General features: G+C 38.8%; 1 protein-coding gene across 14 annotated transcripts in view; it reads left to right on the top strand.

Moving 5' to 3' along the window:
- The window catches only part of CNOT1 (CCR4-NOT transcription complex subunit 1), a 112,961-nt gene that overhangs the window by 7,167 nt on the left and 84,516 nt on the right, over window positions 1–21,278 (top strand). For 3 of the 14 annotated variants that reach the window (XR_011437334.1, XM_070262976.1, XM_070262975.1), the window contains exon 1: window positions 19,769–19,895. The exons of 10 other annotated variants lie outside the window; for them this stretch is intronic. The gene's annotated coding sequence lies outside the window, so the exon portion shown is untranslated. Of the gene's footprint in view, window positions 1–19,768; window positions 19,896–21,278 lie in introns of those variants that run through there. One more of the 14 variants, XM_070262978.1, reaches the window with a different exon arrangement.

Raw genomic sequence — 21,278 nt, 5'->3', positions numbered from 1 at the left:
TTGGTTCATCTTTACCTTGCTGTTTTTCTGTAGTACTTAGCATCTCCTAGCATGCTTTGTAATTTGTTTTCTTTTTAAAAGATTTTATTTTTTCCTTTTTCTCCCCAAAGCCCCCCCGGTACATAGTTGGGTATTCTTCGTTGTGGGTCCTTCTAGTTGTGATGTGGTACGCTGCCTCAGCGTGGTTTGATGAGCAGTGCTATGTCCGCGCCCAGGATTAGAACCAACGAAACACTGGGCCGCCTGCAGTGGAGCGCGCGAACTTAACTGCTCGGCCACGGGGCCAGCCCCCTGTAATTTTTTATGATTACTATTTCTCTCCCCCAATGGGAATGCAGGAATGCATGTATGTCTGTTCATTGATGTATCTCAAATACCTGACACATAGTAAGTACTCAACAAATATTTGACTGGGTTGGTAAACGTAATAGTAATGTGTGAAGTGTTTCTCTGATAAGTTGTAGTAGCCACTCCACATAAGCCATATACCATTTCTTACCATCTGGGGGAATTTAAGTTGTGGTTGGCTTTGTGTTAACTTTATGGAAAGTCGAACTTGAGTTGTTCACATCTAGGGCTCACCCTACAGAAAGTGGATGCAAAAGCCATTTTCTCAACAAGGGCGCTATTGGTGTTTCGACAGGATAGTTCTTTGTGGGTGGTGCCGGCCTCTTTCCTTGCAAGATGTTTATTGCATCTCTGATTCTCATTGAATTCCAGTGGCTCTCATTCCTATAGATGCTTTTGGAGATTATATTGCCCTCCATTTTATTCCAGTAAATAACATTTTGAGGTTCAGATTTCTTTTTTTTTTTTTTAAAGATTTTATTTTTTTTCTTTTTCTCCCCAAAGCCCCCCAGTGCATAGTTGTATATTCTTCGTTGTGAGTCCTTCTAGTTGTGGCATGTGGGACGCTGCCTCAGCGTGGTTTGATGAGCAGTGCCATGTCCACGCCCAGGATTCGAACCAATGAAACACTGGGCCGCCTGCAGCGGAGCGCGTGAACTTGACCACTCGGCCACGGGGCCAGCCCCGCAACTGTATTTTTTAAAATCTCTCCCCCATGGTTTCTCTAGACTGTAGATGTGTTTGTTCACAATTGCTGCATAACAGATTACCCCCAAATTTAGCTGTTTAAAACCTCCTTAGTCTTTATTATCTCACAGGCACAGCTTGGCTGGTAGCTTCTGACTATGTCTCTTTCCAAGTTGCAAGAAGGTATCCACAGGCTGTAGTCATCTCCAGGCTGAAGGGTGGGGAGAACTTACAAGCTCACTCATGTGGTAGCTGGCAGGCTTCAAATCCTTGCTGGTGGGAGACATTAGTTCCTTGCCACATGCCCTCTCCATACTCACAACATGGCAGCTTGCTTCTCTCAGAGCACAGGCTCAGAGAGAGGCAAAAAGACAGAATTCAGACTTTTTCTAACTTAATCTTGGAGATGACTTTCTATTTTCTTTCAAAGCCACACTTAAGGTCCAGCCCCACACGTAAGGGGAAGAAGGGATTACATAAAGGTGTAAGTAGTAGGCGGGGATCATTGGAGTTATTTTATTTATTTATTTTGGTGGGGGGGGGGTTTGGGGTTTTTTTTTTTTGTTTTTTTGGGGAAGATTAGCCCTCAGCTAACTACTGCCAGTCCTTCTCTTCTTGCTGAGGAAACCTGGCCCTGAGCTAACATCCGTGACCATACTCTTCTACTTTATATGTGGGACTTACCACAGCATGGCTTGTCAAGCGGTGCCATTTCCGCACCCGGGATCCAAACCAGCGAACCCCGGGCTGCCAAGAAGCGGAACGTGCGAACTTAACCGCTGCGCCACCGGGCCAGCCCTGGAGTTATTTTAGAGGCTTCCTACCACAATGGACATTTCCCAAAGATTCATCCTTGGAGCTCTCTTGTCGATGCTATCTGTTTCTAGGTTTTACTTATCACTGCTGAGTGGAGAACTCTCCTTGGTTCTTGATATTATGTACTCTAAGTTTCTTCCACCTCTCTGGCCATTCTTCATTTCCCGTTTTGAGTTCCTCTTTTTCTACCCACACATAAATACTCACCTTCCTTAGGATTCTGTCTAGGCCCTCTCTTCTCATTCTGCAGTTCTCCCATGCCGTCTCATCTATATGTTGATGACTCTCAGATCTATTATTTTTAGCCCACACTTGCTGTCCTCCACACTGTAAATCCCACTGCCCAGTGAATTTCATCTGTGTGCCTCACCCCAGACATGTCCCAAACTGAATTCCTCATTTCCTTTCTTCCCCTTTAACCTGTGTATTCCTCAGTTGTTTTGCATCAGGTGTAACTGTAACCCAAGTGCTTAGTATGGAAATGTGAGTATTTGACTCTTCCTTTTCCTTCACTTCTTTATTTACACAGTTTCAGAGTACTTGAAGCTCCCTCTTGAAGGCATTCACTTCTCTTTTCATCTGATGTTCTTAATTTCCCTGTGACCTACTCTTTTCTTTCTCAGTTTTTCACATTGTCGAGAGTAGCTTCTAAAAATTTTTCACCTGATCATGTTAGGCAAAGCAGGCTAGTGTTGTAATGAACAACCCGAAAGATATCAGTGGTTTAACAGAGTAGACATTTATACTGAGATAACTCTCCTCAGATAACTCTCATTGAGAGTATTCATTAGATTGCCTCCCGTGCAGTAATTCAGGAACCCAGGCTCCTTCCATCTTGTGGCAGCGCCCTCCTCTAGGTCTTGAAAGTCCTCTTTATTCAGCTGGCAGATAGTGAAAGAACCAGAGGATCATGAGTAGGTTTTATGGAGCAGGTCTGGAAGGGGCTGGTATCATTTTTGGCCTACATTTCATTGGCAAGAACTGAGTCTTTTGGCCCCACCTATGCGAATGAGGCTGAGAAACGCAGTCTAGCTGTTCAGCTAGGAGGAGGAAATAGATTTGGTGAGCATTTAGCCACTCTCTGCCACTTCCTTAATCCCTAAAACATACCCAAAACAATACAGATGACTTCCAGAATTGTCTTTATGATAAAACCCAAAATTCTGAAATGGATTCTAGACATCCTAGAGAAGAAATCCACAAATTGGATCCCAGTTACCTCCAGAAGACATTTCATCTCGGCCACTAGCAGGGTTAGTGTTTTGGAGGTCCCCAAGACTACCACCTCCAGGTTCAGTAATTCACTAGGAGGGCTTACAGGACCCAGCATATAGTTGTACTGAGGGTATGATTTATTACAGCAAAAGGCATACAAAGCAAAATCGGCAAAGGAGAAAGGCATGTAGGGCGAAGTCCGGAGGAAACTAGGCTCATGCTCCCAAACATGTGCCTCTCCCAGTGGATTCATACACTTAATTCCCCCTGCGAGGAATTGTGACAACAAATGTGTATGAAGTGTTGCCTGACAGGGACGCTTATTAGAGACTCAGTGCCTTGGGTTGTTATTGGGTGCTGGTTATGTAGGCACCCTCTGCCTACCACAAACCAAAATTCCAGGTTCCCAGAGGGAATGCAGATACTCAGCATAAACCATGTTTTCTGGTACAGTTTACGCACAGTGAGCCACTCTTATTAGTTCTCCCAAAATTCAAGTTCTGACACCAGCCAAGGGACAACATGGTAAGCCTTTCTAAGGATAGCAGTATCAGGCATTCTGTGTTGACTCTTATGCACAGTGAGTGAGGTGAATAGCCTCCATAGATTGGAATTTTGTATAGAGAATCTTGGAATATGCAAAACTTTATTAACCTAATATTTTGTTTTTAGAAGTTACTTTTGTTTCAGTAGGAAAAAAAGTTCAATTCCCTTCTTAGCTCCTTTCACCTAACTTTTCAGATACAGTTATTGTTTGTATCCTTCTAGATACTCTGCATATGAGGACACATATACACAAAATGCTGTTCTGTAACTTGCTTTTTCCCCTAATAGTTTCCAATCTTTCTAATTCCTTTTTTTAGTGATTATATAATAATCCATTTTACGATTTACTCAACCACAGTGCCCTTTTGGTGGATGTTTAGGTTGTTTTTCAGTTGATACTTTTTTAAAGAGTTGGTCATTTCCTGGATGAGAAAGGAATGAATTAAAGATGACACCTGAGTATCCACTGCAGACATAGGGGGTTTAGGGACCTAGAACTCTTACTATTCATCATTTTCTGGTAAAGAATTGTTATTAAAACAGTTATTTAGACTCTTGATTTTGAAACTGTAATTTATTTTTTGGGTGGTTTTTTGTTGAGGAAGACTAACCTTGAGCTAACATCTGTTGCCAGTCTTCCTCTTTTTTTGCTTGAGGAAGAATAGCCCTGAACTAACATCTGTGCCAGCTTTCCTCCACTTTATATGTGGATTGCCACCACAGTGTGGCTGACGAGTGGTGTAGGTCCTTGCCTGGGATCCGAACCCGTGAACCTGGGCTGCTGAAGCGGAGTGTGCTGAACTTAACCACTATGCCATGAGACCAGCCCCATAGGTTTGTTTTTTTAGATCATCTTGCCTCTACTGCCCAATTACTATCGTGTCTTCAAAATTCTGCTACTTGGTAACTGCAAGTTAAACTATTCCTCCTCATCTTTAAAGTTGGGGTAATATGTTCCTCAAAGAGTTATCAGGTTTAAATAAATTAATATATGTAAATGCTTAGAACAATTCTATTTAAGTATTTGGTGTGCTTCTACTTACATAAGTTATCCTGTTATGTACACAGTAATTATAACTAAGATTTTAATAAGTGAACATCATTTTGGGTGAATAGTTTGGAACTATGCATTATAAATCTAGAATCCCTGCCTCGTGGAGGAATATTAAATATCAAGATGAGTATTTTAAGTTGGTGCTGGCTTAGTCATAAAATCCCATAGAAAATAGTGAGCTTTCTCTTTTAAGGAAACGAAGGGGAAAAGTGGAGCATCTGAGAAAATTGATATTCGTTGTTTCTGAATGTTTCTCTGATTTATATGGACTGTTAGAAGATTACAGTTTTGTTCAATATGGTAGCCACTACCCACATGTGGCTATTTCAGTTTGTGTTTAGATTAGTTAAAATTAAGTAAAATTAAAGTAATTTGGTCCCTCAGTCACCCTAGCTACATTTCAAGTAGCCACATGTAGTTAGTAGCTGCCACAGTGGACAATGCAGATGTAGAATATATCCATGAGAAAACGAATCAGAAAAGAGAAGGCTTGGGGCCGGCCCTGTGGCTGAGTGGTTAAGTTCACAAGCGCTCCACTTTGGCTCCCCAGGCTTTCGCCAGTTCAGATCCTGGGCATGGACCTAGCACTGCTCATCAGGCCACACTGAGGTGGCATCCCACATGCCACAACTAGAAGGACCCACAACTAAAAATACACAACTATGTACCTGGGGCTTTGCGAAGAAGGGAAAAAGAAATTAAAAAAAAAAAGAGAGAAGGCTCAACTTGACCTCTTGACCTCTTCTAAGTTGGAATATTACTTTTAAAACTTGGGAAGAGGGGCTGGCCCTGTTGCCTTGTGGTTAAGTTTGGCATGCTCTGCCTCAGTGGCCTGGGTTCAGTTCCCCAGGCATGGATCTATAATACTCATCAGTGGCAATGCTGTGGCAGTGACCCTCAAACAAAATAGAGGAAGATTGGCACAGATGTTAGCTCAGGGCTAGTCTTCCTCAGCACAAAAACCAAACAAACAAACTTGGTAAGAGAAGAATTCAAGGTCAAATGTTGATATTAGTAGGCTTAAGTATTCTGTATATTTTTAATATTGGAAATTGGGAATTCAGTAAGTTGATAACCTTGGGCCTGGCCTATTTGGCTTCTTAAAGTACCTATTGATATTTAAACCTAGAGTAAGTTAGATAGGTGATACTGTGAAGGTTGCTGGCACTGGTCCTGTGGGAAACCAAATTGCCTTTATAGAGCTGTTCAGCTCTGAGTTGGTCCAGCTGGAAGGAGTTAAGGGGAGAAAAAGGAATAGATGTGAGGGGCTTTCCTTGTTTTCTTAGTAGGAAGAGTTTGCATCATGGTTTGGTAAACTTCTCTTAAACATTTCCCAGGGTATTAATAAGGTCATTGGTTCTTAAACTTTAAAATGCTAACAATCACCTGCAGAATATGTTTAACATACAATGTCCTGTGCTCTTTCCCCAAGAATTTTGACGCTTGTGGTGTAGGGTGGTGATTAGGAATCAGCATTTTAAATAAAATAAATTTGAATAAAATTCTCCTCTTCTCCGAGTTCTTATACACAGTTGCTCTAGTTGCATAACATCTTAGTATATTCTGTATTTATTCTAATAAACCCCTTGAGATCAGTGTTTACTTTAGTGCTTTTGATAACACCGAAGAATGTATGTTGTATATCGTATAGTTAGGCTCAAATGTTTGAATTAATAGGAGGGCCACCTTTGCAGATGATGATATTTATTTGGTACACTGGAGTAAACTGGAAGGGCATCATTTGGGGATTTTCTATAATCCTGATAAAATAAGGAATGATAATAGTAAATTTTTCTAATTAAAAATATTTTCCAAGTTTAATGAACTTGAGCTTGTTTCTGTAATCAGGTTTATGTCAGTTTTATGCTTGAAAAGCCTACATACATTCTTTTGTTGTTATTATTTGAGCTTGCTTTATTTTTTATTTTTTTATTAAGATTATGGTAGTTAACAACCTTGTGAAATTACAGTTGTACATTATTATTAATGTTGGCCTACATACATTTTAATAGTTTCCAAATTGTTGACAGTCATCATCAAAGAGAAATCTCATTTGCATAAATGATACATTTAAAACATTGTTTAGAGCCATTCAAAAATTTAAAATTGAAATTTTTTTTATTTTATTTTTTCATTTTGAAGAGTTTATTTTTTTTCCTTTTTCTCCCCAAAGCCCCCCGGTACATAGTTGTATATTCTTCGATGTGGGTCCTTCTAGTTGTGGCGTGTGGGACGCTGCCTCAGCGTGGTTTGATGAGTAGTGCCATGTCCACGCCCAGTATTCGAACCAATGAAACACTGGGCCGCCTGCAACAGAGCTCGCGAACTTAACCACTTGGCCACTAGGCCAGCCCCAAAATTGAAATGTTTAAAGAGCTCTTATTGACAAAATGTAATACTGACTTTTGAAAATACTTCAGTGTATTTTGAGCCCAAGAATAATTATGTAAAAGTAATGAAGCTTTTGTGAATTTGTATGCATTGCAGCATTGTAATGCATTGCACCTATTTTGGATGTCACTAAAACATGAGACGAGATATTTAAGGGTTTTAGTTGCTCCTGTTGAACCCACCGTTCAGCTTACCATATCATCACTCTGGACCAGTTAGTCACCTCGTGGTCTGCCTGGCTCTGCCCCTTGATAGGAAACTTCTCCAGCAGGTTGGCAGCTGCTTACTTTTCAGCCAGCTGTTAAAGCAGATGTTAAGGTGAAAGAGCATCTCATCCACTCTGCTTGTAGTAGATTCCTCCTGTTCACCTGATATTATCAGAGAGTAGACTGGTTTGAGCTGCTCTCTGGAGCAACCTGAAAGACTGCCTTCAGGGTTTAGACATCCTTATCTCTGCTATCCCTCCTGCCCATTAAAGAGATACCCTTTTGGGAAAGCTCTGATCTAGCCGAGGCCTAATTTTACATATGCGGGGTAGGCAGGGGAAAGCAGAGGTTCAGTCACTTGTTCAAGGTCATTTAGCTTTGTGTTATGTGTAGTTGTTGGTCCTACAGCTTTACATTTTGGGTTATTTAAAAAATTGCTAGTACTTAAACTTTGATTTTGTAAAAATTAGTATATACTCAAAAATTAAAATACAGTTGAGTACAAAGTTAATTTTTGGAAATCCTGTCACACGCTTGTAATCCCTGGTTTAAATTTTAAAAGTAATACATGCCCCTCATCACCAGTTTTATTAAAGAAAATGTTGCATGTACAGAAAAATGAGAATAGTACAGTGAACAACCACATAACTTTTTCCTAGACTCAACAATTAACATTTTTGCTGTAATTTTACTAAAGTATTTGATCCCAAATGCTTCAGCATGCATCTCCTGCAAGTTAAGACTTGCTTGCATAGCTACACTACACCTAAGAATATTACTTTTATAATATCCAATCAATTTTAAACTTACCTACTTCCCTCAAGCATATCTTTTATAACTTTTTTGCATCGAGGTATGATTAAGGTTTACATTACACTTTTTCATTTTAGTTTTGTAATCTAGAATAGACCTCATTTTTTCTCTCTTCCTGCTGACCTTTTGATGAACCCAGGTCAGTGGTCTGGTAGAATGGTCAAGCACTTGGATTTGTCTGATAGATTCTCATGGGTAGTTAAACTTGTCCCTTTAAACCTTTTATTTCCTGTGAATTGATAGGTATAGAGGTATGGTTGGGCTTATGTCAGTCATTTTTGGCAAGAATATGCCAAACTGATACTTCACATTGCAACACATAAGTAGGCACATATGTTGGGTAATTTCATCATTAGTAATAAATTTGATCATTTGGTTAAGGTAGTGACTGCCACATCTCTCTTGTAAAGGGATATTTTTTTCCCTTTGTGGTTAGTAGGTAATCTATTGAGTAATACTCGGCAAACAAAGCAGCCCTCACTGGAGGTTTCTTAGGCATTGGTGATTCTTGCCTGAGTCAGTTTTTATACAGGTTAGGGGTGTTACAAAATGGTAATTTTATTTTTCTTTCATACTTTCTAAATTTATTAGCCAGCACCTTTCTGTAAAAGGTCCATCTTGTCCTTCCTCAGTAAGTGTAGTCGTGGATTCCGGGATTCTTCCTCCTGTATTACAGTCATAGTCAATTTTTTATGCTATGATTTATTAGAAAGGACTTTTTCCCATAGTATTTAACTGAAATTTCAGATTAAATAGTATATATCATATGTCAGTGTTTAACTCTGTTTGGAATTTCTTTTTTATCTGCACATATATGAAGAACTTAGAATGTGTAGAAAGAAATTTGTGACTGCAATAGTAAACTTGATCACCATCATGCGTTAAAAAATGTTTCTGATAGGGGCTGGCCCCATGGCCAAGTGGTTAAGTTCGCACACTCCACTTTGGCGGCCCAAGGTTTCACTGGTTCAGATTCTGGGTGCAGACATGGCACTTCTCGTCAGGCCATGCTGAGGCGGCGTCCCACATGCTACAACTAGAAGGACCCACAACTAAAATATACAACTATGTACTGGGGGGATTTGGGGAGAAAAAGCAGAAAAAAAATGATTGTGATAAATTAAGAATTTAGAGTACGTATACTGATTGACAATAGTAAAATAACCAGAATGTTTCTACATTTTGCTCCCACAAGCATTTCCAAATTATGTTGCATTTGGGCAAATTATTAGAATCATTGGTCATAAGTCCCTTTTTGATGCTCAGATTGACCCCAAATTAGTGAAAATCCCTTTAATTGGCTTTTGTGTCTTTCTGACATATCCCCCTGAGATTTTTGAGTGTTTCCTTTTTCTTTTTGGTTTTATTAATTTTTTCTTCTTTTTTTTTGGTGAGGAAGATTCACCCTGAGCTAACATTTGTTGCTAATCTTCTCTTTTTGCTTGAGGAACATTGTTGCTGAGCTAACTTCTCTGCCAGTCTTCCTCCACTTTGTATGTGGGACACTGCCACTGCATGGCTTGATGAGCAGTGTGTAGGTCCACACTTGGGATCCCAATCTGTGAATCCTGGGCCACCAAAGCTGAGCATGCAAACTTAACCACTGCGCCACTGGGCTGGCCCTGAGTGTTTCCTTTCTTTCTGTCACAGGATGACCCAAACTCACCTTGTATTTTCCTCCTTCTAAACTCCTGGAATTAGCCATTTCTCCAAGGAACCCTTGTTCTTTTTAATATTTAGAAAGGAAGATTCAGGAGTTAGATGGCTCCTTGCTTTTGGGGTATCATTGTTTCTAGGGCATTTCTTTTTTTTTTTTTAATTGAGATATAATTGATATATAACATTGTGAAAGTTTAAGGTGTACAACATATGATTTGATACATTTGTATTGCAATATGATTGCCATTGTAGCATTAGCTAACACCTCTATCACATCATATAATAATTTCTTCTAGTGATGGGAACAATTAAGATCTAGTTTCTTAGGTAGCTTAATGTTTATAATACAGTTTTGTTGTCCATAATCACTGTACTGTGTATTCGATCTCTCTGACTTATTTATCTCCCACCCTTAAACAGTCATTCCCCTACCCCTGGTAACCACCATTCCATTGTTTTTGAGTTTGTTTTTTTAAGTTATTTATTTTTTATTGAGATATAATCTACATATAACATTATATTAGTTTCAGGTGTACGACATCATGATACTTAGCCATTCTTTTTTTTTTTAATGTTTTATTATTTTTTAAAGATTTTATTTTTCCTTTTTCTCCCCAAAGCACCTTTTCATGTACCTGTTGGCTATTCGGATGTCTCCTTTGGAAAAATGTCTGTGTTTAGTTCCTCTGCCCATTTTTTAATTGGATTGGGTTTTGTTGTTGCTGTTATAGAGTTGTATGAGTTCTTTAAAAATTTTGGGTATTGGGGGCTGGCTCCGTGGCCGAGTGGTTAAGTTCGCATGCTCCGCTCCGGCGGCCCAGGGTTTGGATCCTGGGCACACACATGGCACCGCTCGTCAGGCCACATTGAGGCAGCATCCCACATACCACAACTAGAAAGACGTGCAACTAAGATATACAACTGTGTACGGGGGGGTTTGGGGAGATAAAGCAGAAAAAACAATTGGGGGTATTAACCTCTTATTAGTTACATGGTTTGCAAATATTTTCTCCTGTTCTGTAGGTTGCCTTTTCATTTTGTTTCTCTTGTTGTACAGAAGCTTTTAAGTTTGAGGTAGTCCTACTTCTTGATATATGTATATTTTTTTAAGATTTTATTTTTTCTTTTTCTCCCCAAAGCCCCCCGGTACATAGTTGTGTTTTTAGTTGTGGGTCCTTCTAGTTGTGGCATGTGGGATGCCGCCTCAGCATGGCTTGATGAGTGGTGCCATGTCTTTGCTGAGGATCTGAACCGGTGAAACCCTGGGCTGCCAAAGAGGAGTGCTCGAACTTAACCACTCAACCACAGGGCTGGCCCCAGGTTTTTTTTCTTTTGTTGTTTATACAAAAAATCATTGCCAAGACCAATGTCAGAATTTGATCTACTTCAAGTTAGTTTTTTTCCTGAGGAAGATTTGCCCTGAGCTAGCATATGTGCCATTCTTCCTCTATTTTGTATGTGGGTCGCTGCCACAGTGTGGCTGCTGACAAGTGGTGTAGGTCTGCACCCGGGAACTGAACCTGGGCTGCAGAAGTGGGGTACACTGAAATTAACCACTAGGCCATGGGACCGGCCCAGTGTTTTGAGTTATTTTTTGTGAGTGTTGTAAGATTAGGGGTCCAGTTTCATTTTTCTGCATGTGGTCATCCACTTTTCCCATCACCATTTGTGGAAAACTATCCTTTGCCCTTTGGATGTTCTTGGCTCCTTTATCAAATATTAGTTGGCTGTAAATGTGGGGGTTTAATTCTGGGCTCTCTATTCTATGCCCTTGGTCTATATGGTTGTTTTTATTCGAGTACTGTACTGTTTTAATTACTGTAGATAATTTGAAATCAGGAACTGTGATGTCTCTGATTTTGTTCTTTTAAATGATTGCTTTGGCTATTCATGGTCTTTCGTGTCTTTATACAAATTTTAGGTTTGCTTTTACTACTTCTGTGAAAAACGTCATTGGCATTTTGATAGGGATTGCATTGAATATATGTATATATGGCTTTGGGTGGCCTGTACATTTTAACAATATCAACTCTTTGAATCCATGAATGTGGAATGTCTTTCCATCTGTTTGTGTCATTTTTTATTTCTTCGAACAAAATCTTATAGTTTTTGTTGTACAGTCTAGGGCGTTTCATTAGATTCAAATAGGAAATGATTTTTTAAAAAATGAGTTCCTGTTGATATTTCCACTTTGAATATAATATTGAAGATTTTTAAAATTTTATGTTTACCTCATTTCTCTGCACCGAATCTGGATTCCTATTAATTTATTTACTTTATCTGATAATATATAAAAATAGCAATAAAATATTACTACTAACAGTAAGCCTACTTGGTAAAATTTCTTTGAGTTCTTTTTGTCCTGTAAAATATATCCCACTATAGGGGCTGGCCCCGTGGCCGAGTGGTTAAGTTCGCGCGCTCCGCTGCAGGCGGCCCAGTGTTTCGTTGGTTCGAATCCTGGGCGTAGACATGGCACTGCTCATCAAGCCATGCTGAGGCAGCGTCCCACATGCCACAACTAGAAGGACCCACAACGAAGAATATACAACTATGTACCAGGGGGCTTTGGGGAGAAAAAGGAAAAAAAATAAAATCTTTCAAAAAAAAAAATATATCCCACTATACATCAAAGTATGTACAGGATTCTGTGTTCAGAAGTTAGTGAAATACTTGTTTTCACTGTGTTTTATGTTATCAGTTTGATAGTCAGGTTCATTTATTTCTCTTTGTGTTTGATTTTAGTTTTTTTAAATTAAATTTCAAACATAAGATATTTACATGGTTCAAAAATCAAAGCCATATAAAAGATATAATCAGCGAATCTTCATTCTGATTTCTATGCCTCCTACACCCTTCTCAACCACTCCCTTTAAAATAACCATTTTTATTATAGTTTGTGGCTTATCTTTCCTGTGTATCTTTTGCAAAAAGGCAACTATATATACGTGTGCTTATACATAACAACAAAAGTTAACATAGATAGAAATAAAAGTTTAAACAAAGGGTAGAATACTATATACATTGTCCAAGATGTTTATTCACCAGTCACCTACTCATGGCCATTCATTGCTATGACACATATTTGCTACAGTGAAGAATACTGTGCGTATGTTAGGTTGTTTATGTGAAGGTGTGTAGATTTCTAGAAGGACTCTTTTTTCAATAGAATTTTAAGTGAAATTCTCTCTGTAACCGCTATGAATCCAGACCTTATTTTCTCTGCGCATGTAAACATAGATGTGTCTGTGGGATAGAATCATGCTATTCAGAGTTCTGCAGCTTTTCACTCAGTGTCATAGGTATTGTGTTTAGCAGATTAACTATAAACCACAATTGCTTAGTATTTCTTAGATTGGATGTGCACGAGACAGTGTGTAATATTGTGTAGTGTTCTTCAGTTAAAGTGTGAAATAATTTTAAAGTTGGATCTTTACATGCCATTTTATAAGCTTTTTTTTCACTCTGCAGTATGTAGTGGATGTTTATGACAAAACTACATTTATGAAAAGGCTGTTTTACATGTTGCGTGGGATTCCATTGCGTGTATGTAGATAATCCTTGCACTGATGGATATTTAGGTTGTACCTAATATTTTAGTAATAGGAAAAATACTGAGAAGACCTTGTACAATCTTTGTTTCACACAGTTGCTATTTTCCTTTTTATTATTACAGCCATACCTTTGGTAAATTTTTTATTAGGTAATAGTTGTCTTGTAGTATATTACTTTCAAATGTCAGTACCCTTTCATGTACACTGTACACCATTGTTAAATTAAAAAATGCTGAGAAAAATAACTGTAGTAGAGTAATTGTTCGGAAGGATTTAGCGTACTGTTTTCACTGTTGAAATCTCAGTAGCATGATGATAACACATTCTCTGGTGTTTTTGGAAGAAGGGCCCATTTGTATGTTTTTAATAATGAAGATAGAGGGGCTGGCCCAGTGGTGCAGCGGTTAAGTTTGCACGTTCCACTTCAGTGGAACTAATACTAGAAACTGCATGTACAAATAGAATGATCCTGGGCTACAAATTCCTTATAGTTAAGGAGTATCTTGGAATATCAGGGTTTGTGGTCTTAAACTAATTTAACATCTAAACATTTTAGTGGAGAGCTGTTAAATAGTCACGATAGGTTTGCACTTACGTATTTTAATAAACATGGCCCAGAAATAAAGACATGGTGACCCAACTATATACACATTTATGAGGCTAAAGCTTAGTTGGAAGAGTCTTAACCCCTTGGTAGTGTATGCTACTGAGGCAGTTAAATTAAACATCTTATTGACTCCCATGTAATTGTTGTATCTGACTAGGAAAATTTTAGCGAGGTTTCATGCCACTTTGTAGAGTGAAAATACAGGTTACAAAATCCTAAACTTCAATTTAAAGCTGTTGTTCATTGAGTAAATATTTAGTGAGCTCCTACTATGGACCATGTAGTGCTTGTATAGTAAGTTGGTGAACAATAGAGGATTATGATCACTTCCCTGATGGAAGTTACCTATGAAGAGACGGCCAAATATAAGTATATAACACGTGTCAGGTGATGTGATATGGAAAAGAGAATGAGGGGAGGGAGAGGGTTGCAGTTTTGAGGTCAGGGTGATCCACACTGAGAAGGTAACATTTGTGTAAAGACTTGAAGTGAGATAGTTAGCCATGTTGGTATCTGGAGGAAGAGCATTCCAGGCAGGTGGATTAGCTAGTGCAGAGGCTCTAAGCTGCGAATGTGCCGGAGAAGCAGCCGAGAGGGTAGTGTGCCTAGAGAGAACTGAGCAAGGGGGAGAAAAGAATAGGAAACCAAAAGAGTGTCAGTAGCTGGATTCCACAAAGCTGTGCTTCTCCATAGGCCATTGTAAGGGCTCAGGCTTCCATTCTGAGTCAGTGGAGGGTTTTGAGCATAGGATGACCTGAGTTCTTATATTTGAAAAGTATTTTTCTCTGGCTGTTGAGAATAGACTGTTGGGGGTAGGAGTTGGAAGTAGGGATACGTGTAGTTAGGAGGCTAACTAAGATAGTAATGCAAGTAAGAGATGATGGTCCTTGGTTATCATAGCTGTGGAGGTGGTGGGAATTGATTGAATGCTGATTATAGGTAGAGCCAAAAGGATTTCTTGATAGATTGATAATGGAGAGTGAGAAGGCTCCCAAGACTTTGGCCTGAGTAACTTTAAGGATGGAGTTGGGGGCCGGCCCGGTGGTACAGTGGTTAAGTGCACACGTTCCTCTTTGGTGGCCCAGGGCTCGCCAGTTTGTATCCTGGGTGCGGACATGGCACTGCTTGGCAAGCCATGCTGTGGTAGGTGTCCCACATATAAAGTAGAGGAAGATGGGCATGGATGTTAGCTCAGGGCCAGTCTTCCTCAGTAAAAGGAAGAGGATTGGCATCAGATGTTAGCTCAGGGCCAGTGTTCCTCAGTAAAAGGAAGAGGATTGGCATCAGATGTTAGCTCAGGGCTAATCTTCCTCAAAAAAAAAAACCAAAAAAACGGATGGAGTTGGCACCATCTGAGATGGGGAAGACTTGGTATTAGTGGAATATCATTGAAGGGGAAGATCAGGAGCTCATTTTTGAACATGTTATTATGTTTGAGATGTTGGGTAGAAAATTAGATAACACAAATCAGGACACCATGAGAGAGGTTTGGGCTGGAGATAGAACTTTGAGAATTTTTGATGTAGATGGTGGTTTTTTTTTTTTTTTTCCAGAAACAAAACCAATATATTTTATTTACTGTTTGAGGTAGGTTAAGTCAGACTTTCTGTGATATTCAGTTAACACAGACATGGAAGAAAGATCCAGAAGATTGATTATACATTTAACAAGAAACTCATAAAGAGAAAACAAAACAGATGTAGTTAATGTGACAATATAAAAAACAGTCACAGACAGCTCCGCCGAACTAAAGAAATATTAATCAGAAAAAGTTCACTAAGTACTAGCAAAATTAGTTAAAATAATCCTGTGTCTGAGAATTTCCTTAGGATAAATATATGTATTTTTTAAAATTTTTATTGAGTTTATGATAGTTAACAATTCTGTGAAATTTCAGTTGTACGTTATTGTTTGTCAGTCGTGTTGTAGGTGCACCCCTTCACCCTTTGTGCCCACCCCCCCACCCCTTCCCCCTGGTAGCCACTAACGTGTTCTCTTTGTCTGCGTGTTTAAATTCCTTATATGAGTGGAGTTATACAGAGATTGTCCTTCTCTATCTGGTTTATTTCACTTAACATAATTCCCTCAAGGTCCATCCATGTTGTTGTGAACGGGAGGATTTTATTCTCTTTTGTAGCTGAGTAGTATTCCATTGTATATATATACCATATCTTCTTTATCCAATCATCAGTGGATGGGCACTTAGGTTGCTTCCATGTCTTGGCTATTCTAAATAATGCTGCAGTGAACATTGGGGTGCATGGAACTTTTGGAATTGCTCTCTCCAGGCTCTTTGGATAGATACTCAGTAGTGGGATGGCTGGATCATATAGTATTTCTACTTTTAATTTTTTGAGAAATCTCCATACTGTTTTCCATAGTGGCTGCACCAGTTTGCATTCCCACCAGCAGTGGATGAGGGTTCCTTTTTCTCCACAACCTCTCCAATATTTGTTACTTTTTGTTTTGGTTATTTTTGCCATTCTGATGGGTGTAAGGTGATCTCTTAGTGTAGTTTTGATTTGCATTTCTCTGATGATCAGTGATGATGAACATCTTTTCATGTGCCTCTTGGCCATCCGTATATCTTCTTTGGAGAAATGTCTGTTCATGTCTCCTGCCCATTTTTTGATCGGGTTGTTTGATTTTTGGTTGTTGAGTTGTGTGAGTTCTTTATATATTACGGATATTAAGCCTTTGTCAGATATATGACTTGCAAATATTTTTTTCCCAGTTACTGGGCGTTTTTTTTTGTTTCAATCCTGTTTTCCCTTGCCTTGAAGAAGCTCTTTAGTCTGATGAAGTCCCATTTGTTTATTCTTTCTATTGTTTACTTTGAGAAGACATGGTGTCCAGGAAGATCCTTTTAATACTTATGTCAAAGAGTCTACTGCCTACATTTTCTTTTAGAAACCTTATGGTTTCAGGTCTTACCTTTAGGTCTTTGATCCATTTTGAGTTTATTTTTGTGAATGGTGAAAAACACTGGGTAATTTTCAGTCTTTTACATGCGGCTTTCCAGTTTTCCCAGCACCATTTGTTGAAAAGACTTTCTTTTCTCCATTGTATGCCCTCACCTCCTTTGTCAGAGATTAGCTGTCCATAGATGTGTGGTTTTATTTCTGGGCTTTCAATTCTGTTCCATTGATCTGTGCACCTGTTTTTGTACCAATACCATGCTGTTTTGATTACTGTAGCTTTGTAGTATGTTTTGAAGTCAGGGATTGTGATGCCTCCAGCTTTGTTCTTTTTTTTCAGGATTGCTTTAGCAATTCGGGGTCTTTTGTTGCCCCATATGAATTTTAGGATTCTTTGTTCTATTTCTGTAAAGAATGTCCTTGAGATTCTGATTGGGATTGCGTTGAATCTGTAGATTGCTTTAGGTAGTATGGACATTTTAACTATGTTTATTCTTCCAATCCATGTGCATGGAATGCCTCTCCATCTCTATTTTGTCATCCATTTCTTTCAGAAAAGCCTTGTACTTTTCATTGTATAGGTCTTTCACTTCCTTAGGTAAATTCACCCCGAGGTATTTATTCTTTTTGTAGCGATTGTGAATGGTATTGTGTTCTTGAGTTCTTTTTCTGTTAGTTCATTATTAGATTATAGAAATGCTACTGATTTATGTAAGTTGATTTTATATCCTGCAACTTTGCTGTAGTTGTTGATTATTTCTAAAAGTTTTCCAATGGATTGTTTGGAGTTTTCTATATATAAGATCATGTCATCTGCAAACAGCGAGAGTTTCACTTCTTCCCTCCCTATTTGGATTCCTTTTATTCCTTTTTCTTGCCTAATTGCTCTGGCCAAAACCTCCAGTACTATGTTGAATAAGAGTGGTGATAGAGGGCATCCTTGTTTAATTCCTCTTTTCAGGGGATGGCACTCAGTTTTTGCCCATTGAGTATGATGTTGGCTGTAAGTTTGTCATATATGGCCTTTATTATGTTGAGGTAGTTTCCTTCCTTTTTTTTTTTTTAAAGATTTAATTTTTTCCTTTTCTCCCCAAAGCCACCTGGTACATAGTTGCATATTCTTCGTTGTGGGTCCTTCTAGTTGTGGCTTGTGGGACCCTGCCTCAGTGTGGTTTGATGAGCAGTGCCATGTCCGTGCGCAGGATTCAAACCAGTGAAACACTGGGCTGCCTGCAGTGGAGCATGGGAACTTAACCACTCGGCCACGGGGCCAGCCCTGAGGTAGTTTCCTACTATCACCATTTTGTTCAGAGTTTTTATAATAAATGGCTGTTGGATCTTGTCAAATGCTTTCTCTGCATCTGTTGAGATGATCATGTGGTTTTTATTCCTCAACTTGTTGATGTGGTGTATCATGTTGATTGATTTGCGGATGTTGAACCATCCCTGTGTCCCTGGTATGAATCCCACTTGATCATGATGTATGATCCTTTTGATGAATTGCTGAACTCAGGTTGCCAAAATCTTGTTGAGAATTTTTGCATCTGTGTCCATCAGCGATATTGGCCTGTAGTTCTCCTTTTTTGTGCTGTCCTTGTCAGGTTTTGGTATCAGCGTGATGTTGGCCTCATAGAACGTGTTAGGAAGTGTTCCATCCTCCGTAAGTTTTTGGAATAGCTTGAAAAGGATAGGTGTTAAATCCTCTCTGAAAGTTTGGTAGAATTCCCCAGGCAAGCCATCTGGTCCTGGGGTTTTATTCTTTGGGATACTTTTGATTGCTGTGTCAGTCTGCTTCCTTGTGATTGGTCTGTTCAGATTGTCTGCTTCTTCTTGACTTAGCTTTGGGAGGTTATAAGTCTAAGAATTTATCCATTTCCTCTAGGTTATCCCTTTTGTTGGCATAAAGTTGTTCATAGTATTCTCTTATAATCCGTTGTATTTTTATGGAGCCTGTTGTTATTTCTCCTCTTTCATTTCTGATTTTGTTTATTTGGGCTTTCTCTCTTTTTTTCTTTGTAAGTCTGGCTGCAGGTTTGTCAATTTTATTTATCTTCTCAGAGAACCAGCTCTTTGTTTCATTGATCCTTTCTACTGCCTTTTTTGTTTCAATAGCATTTATTTCTGTTCTGATTTTTATTATTTCTCTCCTGTTGACTTTGGGGTTCTGTTCTTCTTTCTCTAATTCAATTACGTGTTATTTGAGGTTATTTGGCATTTTCCTTGTTTGTTAAGGTGTCCCTGTATTGCGATGAATTTCCCTCTTAATACAGCTTTTGCTGTATCCCATATGAGTTGGTATGATATGTTATCATTTTCATTTGTCTCCAGATAGTTTTTGATTTCTTCTTTAATTTCTTCAGTGATCCATTGCTTGTTCAGTAGTGTATTGTTTAGTCTCCACATCTTTGTGCCTTTCTCAGCTTTTTTCATGTAATTAATTTCTAGCCTTATAGCATTATGATCAGAGAAGATGCTTGTTATTATTTCAATTTTTTTTTAATTTGTAGAGGCTTGCCTGTTTCCCAACATAATGGTCTATCCTTGAGAACGTTCTGTGTGCACTTGAGAAGAATATGTATTCTGCTGTTTTTGGATGAAGTGTTCTATATATATCTATTAAGTCCAATTGTTTTAGGTTTCATTTAATTCCACTGTTTCCTTGTTGATTTTCTGTCTGGATAATCTGTGCAATGATGTGAGTGGGGTGTTGAGGTCGCGTACTATTATTGTGTTATTTTTGGTATCTTCTTTTAGGTTTGTTAATGGTTGCTTTATGAACTTTGGTGCTCCTGTGTTGGGTGCATAGATATTTATAAGCGTTATTTCTTCTTGATGAAGTGTCCCTTTGGTCATTATATATTGGTCCTCTATGTCGCTCTTTACCTGCCTTATCCTGAAGTCTACTTTGTGTAAGTATTATGACACCTGGTTTCTTTTGTTTGCCATTAGCTTGGAATATTGTCTTCCAGCCCTTCACTCTGAGCCTGTGTTTGTCGTTGGAGCTGAGGTGTGCTTCCTGGAGACAGCAAATTGTTGGATCTTGTTCTTTAATCCATCTTGCCACTCTGTGTCTTTTTATTGGTGAGTTCAGTCTATTTACATTGAGAGTGATTATTGATGCATGAGGGCTTGATGCTGTCATTCTGTCATTCATTTTCCCGTTTTCCTGCATTTCCTTTGTTTCTTGTCCTTTGTGTTTTGGCCGACCCATTGACTTCTGCAGTTTCTTATGCTTGGTTTCTTAGCTTTTTCCTTATTTATTTTTTGTGTCTCTGTTCTGTTTTTTAGTTTAGTGGCTACCCTGAAGTTTGTATTCAGAATCTCGTGCATAACATAGTCCTTTTTCTGGTGGCCTCTTATTTCCTTAGCCTAAACTGATTCAGTCCCTTTCCTCCTCCCCTCCTAAGTTATTATTGTCATCTCTTATCCCTACTTGTGTTGTGAGTTTGTGGTTAGAGTGATAAGATTATATTTGTTTTTGGTGTTTTCCTTCTCTTTATCCTAAGGCTATAGTTGAATATTTGCTATCCTATTCTGATTCTGTCTGTGTCCTTTGTGTTTTGTTACCCCTTTCTCCCTTTTTTCAGGTGTGAGTGCCTTCTTGAGGATTTCTTGTGTGGGGGCAGTGTGTCTCGTGGCTACGAAGTCCTTTAGCTTTTGTTTGCCTGGGAAAGATTCAGTTTCTCCCTCATATCTGAAGGATATTTTTGCTGGATAGAGTATTCTTGGCTGAAGATTTTTATCCTTTAAAGTCTTGAGTATGTTCTTCCAATCTCTCCTAGTTTGTAAGGTTTCTGCAGAGAAATCCGCTGAAAGTCTGATAGGGGTTCCTTTGTAGGTTATTTTCTTCTGCCTTGCTGCCCTGAGTATTCTTTGTCTTTCATTGCCGCCAGTTTTACTACTATATGCCTTGCAGTAGGTCTTTTTACATTGACAAATCTAGGAGATCTGAAAGCTTCCTCCACACACATTTCTCTCTCATTCCCTAGATTTGGGAAGTTTTCTGCTATTATTTCTTTGAGCACTCTTTCTGCCCTATTCTCCTTTTCTTCACCCTCCGGTATACTGATAATTCTTAACTTGCATTTCCTCTTTGAGTTGGCTATTTCTCAGAGATTTTCTTCATTTCTTTTTAGTCTTAGTTCTCCCTCTTCCTCTTTCTGGAGCCATTCAACCTGTCTGTCTTCGATTATGCTAATTTTCTCCTTTATGTTGTCCACACGGGCATTCAGGGAATCCGTATTCTGTTTTATCTGATCCACTGTATTTTTCATCTCTGGTATTTCTGACTGATTGTTTTTATAGTTTCAGTCTTTTTTGTGAAGCAACTCCAGTACTCGTTGACTCGTTTCTCTGTATTTTCCTTTACCTCATTGAGTTTTTTGATGATAGCTATTCTGGATTCATTGTTGTCTAATTTACCTATTTCCAAGTCCTCAGGATATAATTCTGTGTTTTTATTGT

This window comes from Equus caballus, chromosome 3 (assembly GCF_041296265.1).
Source record: "Equus caballus isolate H_3958 breed thoroughbred chromosome 3, TB-T2T, whole genome shotgun sequence".
NCBI classification, from domain to species: Eukaryota; Metazoa; Chordata; class Mammalia; order Perissodactyla; family Equidae; genus Equus; species Equus caballus.
The sequence above is the reverse complement of the archived record's forward strand: the minus strand, read 5'-3'. Positions and strand labels throughout refer to the sequence as shown.